Source organism: Ictidomys tridecemlineatus, chromosome 1, assembly GCF_052094955.1.
Source record: "Ictidomys tridecemlineatus isolate mIctTri1 chromosome 1, mIctTri1.hap1, whole genome shotgun sequence".
Classification (NCBI taxonomy): domain Eukaryota; kingdom Metazoa; phylum Chordata; class Mammalia; order Rodentia; family Sciuridae; genus Ictidomys; species Ictidomys tridecemlineatus.
The window spans coordinates 211,030,265-211,036,592 of record NC_135477.1 but is presented as its reverse complement, the minus strand read 5'-3'; positions in this window follow the sequence as shown (position 1 = coordinate 211,036,592).

Here is a 6,328-nt window from a genome sequence, read left to right as displayed (position 1 = left end):
CATATTTATCATTTATTTGTAATGACAACGTTTAAAATTCTCTTTTAGCTATTTTGAAGTATATAGTACATAATTATTAACTATAGTCACCATGCTTTGTTATTGAAAAGACATATTTCCTCCTATCCAACTGAAACGTTCAATGTTTGACCAAGGTTTCTCATCCTCTCCCCAAGCCACAGTCTCTGTTCCCTACCATGCCACTCTACTTTTATATAATTTTGACATTTTTGATTACACATATAAGATCATATAGTATCTGTGCCTGGCTTCATATGATCACTTAATATGATCCCCTCTTGGTTTATCTATATTGTTGCAAAAAATATTTACTCTCTTTTAGGACCAAATAATATTCCACAATGTGTACATAAACATTTTTCTTTTATTAGTGCATTGTAGCTGTACATAATAGTCAGATTAATTTTGGTATCATCATACATCAAATTTACCCCATTTCAGTCCTAGGTGCCCTCTCTTTCCCTCTCCTCTTCCTTCTCCCTTTCTCCTTCTATTCTACTGATTTACCTCCCATTCATTTATTTAGTTATTTTAATTGGTGCTTTATGGATACATAATGGTGGAATCCACTGTGGTATATTTATACATGCATATAGAGTAATTTTGTCAAATTCATTCTGCATTTCCTCCCTTTTAGCACTCCTCATTCCTCCTCCTCAATCTCCTTCTTCTATTTCACAGATTTTTCCTCTATTTTTATGGTATCTGACTCCCCCACCCCTACTTTGCTCTGGCTTCAGCAAGTAAGAGAAGATATTCGACCCTTGATTTTCTGAATCTAGTTTATTTCACTTGGCATGATGTTCTCCAGTTCTATTTACTAGCAAATGCCATAATTTCATTCTTCTTAATGGTTGAATAAAATTCCATTGTGCATATATATAACATTTTATTAATTTATCCATCTATTGATGGGCCCCTGGGCTGGTTTCATATCTTGGCTATTGTGAGTTGTGTTGCTATAAATACTGATGTGACTATATCACTATAGTATGGGATTTTATTTCTTTTGGATAAATACCAAGGAGTTGGATAGCTGGGTTATACATTGATTCCATTCCTATATTTTTGAGGAGTCTCCATACTCCTTTCCAGAGTGGTTGTACTAATTGCACCAACAATGTATTTGTGTATCTTTCTCCCACATCCTCCCCAGTATTTATTATTATTGAATTCTTGATAATTATCATTCTGACTGGAGTGAGATGAAATCTCATTATAGTTTTGATTTGTATTTCCATATATTTATTAGCCATTTGTGTTTTATCTTTTGAGAAATGTCTATTTAGTTCTTTTGTCCATTTCTTGGATGGGTTTTCTCGTTTTTTGGTATTAAACTTTTTGAGTTCTTTACATATTCTGGATATTAATCTCCTGACAGAGTAATAGCTGGAAAAGATTTTCTCCCACTTTATAGGCTCATTCTTCATGTTCTTCATTTTTTCCTTTGCTGTGCAGAAAGTTTTTAATATGTTTTTTTCTTGTCTATTGATTATTCATTTTCTTTCCTTCTGTTGAGATCCTGTTAAGGAAGTCAGTGTGTGTACCAATATGTTAGTGTCTTCACCAATATATTAGTACATATTAGAATTATCTTCTAGCAGTTGCAAAGTTTCTGATCTAATTCTTGAGTCTTTGATCCACTTTAGTTTGACTTTTTGCAGCATGAGAGATAGGGATTTATTTCCTTACTATATATGAATATCCAATTTTCCCAGCACCATTTTTCAAAGAGGCTATCTTTTATCCAACATATGTTTTTGGCATATTTGTCAATTATCAGGTAACTGTAAGTGTGTGGGTTTGTCTATGTTACTTCTATTCTGTTCCATTGGTCTTACTGTCTTTTTTGATGACAATATCATGATGATTTTTTTAAACTATAGCTCTGTAATATAATTTTGGAGCAGGTTTGGGATGCCTCCAGCATCACTCTTCTTAAGATTGCTTTGGCTATTCTGGGTCTCTTAGGCTTCCAAATTAAATTTTAGGACTTTTTCCCCATAGTTCTGTGAAGAAAATGACTGGTATTTTCGTAGGGATTCCACTGAATGTGTATAATGCTTTAGGTAATATGGACATTTTGACAATATTAATTCTGCCTACCCAAGAACCTTGGAGGTTTTTCCATATGTAAGATCCTCTTCAATTTCTTTCTTCAGTCTTCTATTTCATTGTTGACGTCTTCTTTTATTTCCTTGGTTGGATTAATTCCCATGTGTTTTATTATTTTGAGGTTATTGTGAGTCTGATAGTTTTACTGATTTCTTTCTTAGCAGAACCACTAATAGAGTATAGAAAAGCTATTGATTTATGAATGTTGATCTTATATCCTGATACTTTGCTAAATTGATGTATTAACTAAAGTTTGTGGGTCTTCTAGATATAGGATCATGTCATCAGAAAATAGAGATAATTTGAATTCTTCTTTTCCTGTTTGTATTCCTTTAATTTCCCTTTCTTGCCTGATTGCCCTGGCTAGAGTTTTAAGAACTATATTGAATATAAGAGGTGAGAATGAGAGTGAATATCCTTGTCTTATTACTGATTTTAGAGAAAATGCTTTCAGTTTTTCTCCATTCAGTATGATGTTAGTTTTGGCGTTGTCATAGGTAGACTTTATAATGTCGAGGTAAGTTCCTTCTATCCCTAGTTTCTCCCGTGTTTTTAGTATGTACAAGTGTTTGCTTTGTTCAAAGGTCTTTTTTTTGCATCTATTGAGATGATCATGATTCTTGTCCTTGATTCTATTTATGTGGTGAGTTACATTTATTGATTTGCCTATGTTGAACTAACTTTGCATTTCTGGGACGAAATCCACTTGATTATGGTGTACTATGTTCTTAGTGTGATTTTTGAATGCAGTTTACTAATATTTTATTGAGGATTAAAAAAAATTGATTCACTCTTTGATGGGCACTGTGGTTGTTTCCATATCTTGGCTATTGTGAATACTGCAGCAATGAATACGAGAGTTCAGATGTCTTCTTGGCATCTGAGTATATCTTTATGGTTTGGATATGAGGTGTCCCCCATGTGTGAGATAATGCAAAAAGGTTCAGAGGAGAAGTGATTGGATTGTGAGAGTCTTATGCCAATCAGTGAATTGATCCCTTGATAGGGATTAACTGAGTGGTAACTGAAGGCAGGTAGGGTGTGGCTGGAGGAGATAGGCATTGGGGGCATGGTTTTCAGTATATATTTTGTATCTGTCAAATGGAGTCTCTCTGCTTTCTGATCATCTTGTGATCTGCTTTCAGATCATGCCTCTGCCAAAATACTCTTCTTTTTTCTTCTTTCTTTTTCTTTCTTTCTTTCTTTCTTTCTTTCTTTCTTTCTTTCTTTCTTTCTTTCTTTCTTTCTTTCTTTTTTTGTTTCTTCCTTTCGTACTGGAGATTGAATTCAGGGGCACTCAATCACTGAGCCACATCCCCAGCCCTATTTTGTATTTTATTTATAGTCAGGGTTTCACTTAGTTGCTAAGCATCTTGCTTTTGCTGAGGCTGGCTTTGAACTCACAACCCTTCTGCCTCAGTTTCCAGAGCCACTGGGATTACAGGTGTGTACCACTGCACCTGGATGCCACACTATTCTGCCATGATGTTCTGCCTTACCTGGATCCCCAAGGAATGGAAACAACTGACTATGAACTGGGATGTCTAAAACCATGAGTCCCCAAATAAACTTTTCCTCCTCTACAACTGTTGTGGTGGAGTCTTTTAGTCACAGCAGGAAAAAAAAAAAAGCTGAGAAAACAATATTGAATGCCTTTGGATATTGTTAGAGTTTGGATGTGATTTATCCCCCATGGCTTAATGTGTTAGAAGCTCCATACTTACTGTGGAGGTGTTGAGGTCTTGGAAACTTTAAGAGGTGAGGCCTGGCACCATGATGGTATCTGCCATAGCGACCCTCATCAGAAGCTGAACTGGAAGGGCTGCCTGAATTTGGAATTTCATTGTTCAAAATTTTGAGCTAAATCAACTTCTTTTCTTTATAAACTACCCAGATTTTGGCATTTTCTTTTTGTAGCAAAAGAAAATTAAGACAGATATATACAGAAGTGAAATCGCTGGATTGTATGGTGATTTTAGTTTTGGTTTTTATTTATTTATTTGTTACTGGGAATTGAACCTAGGGGTGCTTAACCACTGAGCAACATCCCATTCATTTATATGTGAAATTTAGAGACAGGGTCTTGCTAAATTGCTTAGGGTCTCACTAAGTTGCCAAGGCTGGCTTTGAATTTAGGATCCTTCTGTCTCAGCCTCCCAAGCTGCTGGGATTATAGGCATGCATCATCATAATGGGCTCATTTTTAGTTTTTTGAAGATCTTCTGTACTGTTTTTCAAGCTAGTCATAATAATTTATAATACCATCAATAGTGTATAAGTGTACTTTTTTCTACATCCTCACCAATACTTGTTATCATTAATTTTGGTGATAACCAATCTAACAATGTGGGAAGTGATATCTTTTTGTTGTTTAAATTTACATTTCTCTGATGATTAGAGATATCAGACATTTTGTTCTTTTCATGTATCTTCTTTTGAGAAATGTCTGTTCAGGTCTTTTGCCAACTTTTAAATAGGGCTATTAGTTTTCTTGGCACTGGGTATTTTAAATTTCTTATATATTTGTATATTAGCCCTTTATCATGGGTATGAGCAAATTCAATCTATGGGTTGTCTGTTCACAATGTTAATTGGTTTCTTTGTTGTGCAGAATTTTTTAGTTTGATACAATCCCCCCTCCTTTTTTTCTATTTTAGCTTTCATTGCCTGTTTTGAAGTCTTATGCAAAAATTCACCAGCTGGACAAATGTCCTGGAGCTGTTTCACCAAGTTTTCTTCCAGTATTTTTAAAGCTTCAGGTCTCACGTTGAAGTCTGTAATTATTTTGAGTTGATCCTGATATAAGTGATGAGAGAAGGGTCTATTTTCATTCTTTTGTATGTGAATATCCAGTTTTCCCAACACCATTTATAAAGAGACTGTTTTTTTCATGTTGTGTGTTATTGGCATCATTTTCAAAATTCAAATGAATGCAAATGTGGGATTTTTTTCTGGAAACTCTATCCTCATTCTTTGTGTCTATTTTTATGCCAGTATCATGCTATTCAGATTACTATAGTTTGGTAATATATTTCAAAATCAAATAGTATGATGCTTTCAACTTTTTTTGTTGTTCTTTGTTCTTTTTGCTAAAGATGGCTTTGGCTAAATAGGGTCTTTTTATTTCATATGAATTTTAGAATTGTTTTTTCTGTTTCTGTGAAGAATAAAATTGGAAACTTGATAGTAATTACATTGTATCTGTAGATTGCTTGGATACTATGGACATTTTAGGGATATTAATTCTTCTAATCCATAATCATGGGATACCTTTTCATTTATTTGTACCATCTTTAGTTTCTTTCATCAGTATTTTATAGTTTTCACTATACAGATCTTTCACCTTTTTGGTTAAATTTACTCCTAAATATTTTAATATTCTGGATGCTATTATCAGTGGAATTTTTTCTTAATTACTTTTTCAGATAGTTTATTGTTAGTTTACATAAAATAATTTATATAAGTTGATTTTTTTTATCATATAACTTTGTCAATTTTTTTTTTACCAATTCAACCCTCATTTTTTGGTAGAATTTTTTTAATGTTAAGATCATATGATCAAACAGAGATAATTTCATCCTTTTCCCTATTTTGATGACTTCTTTCTTTCTTGTGTTTCCTTGTACTTTCAGTACTATGTTGAACAAAACTGTGGAGAAGATTTCATCTTGTTCTGCATTTAAAGGAAAGGCTTTCAATTTCTCACAATTGAGTATGATATTAAATTGTGGTCTTCTTATATATGCCCTCTATTGCATTGAGGAACATTCCTTCTATACTTTTTTTTTTGTCATAAAAGGATGTTAAATTCTGTCAAATTCTTTTTTTTTTTTTGCAACTAATGAGATGATCATATGGTTTTTGGCATTCATTCTGTAAATCAATTTATTGATTTTCATATGTTGAAACATCTTTGCATACCAGGGATACATACTACTTGATTATAGTGAATGATCCTTTGCACTGTTTAATTTTGGTTGGTTTTTATTTTGTTGAGGACTTTTTGCATCTATGTTTATTAGGGTTATTGGCTTCCATTGTCTGGCTTTAGTATCAGGGTTTGTAATATAATAATACTGGCTTTCCATTTGAAAGTATTCCTTCTTTTCAAAAATTTGGAAGAGTTTAAGAAGGATTTGTCTTAGTTTTTCTCTAAATGTTTGGTAAAATTCATCTGTGAAGGCATCTGGTT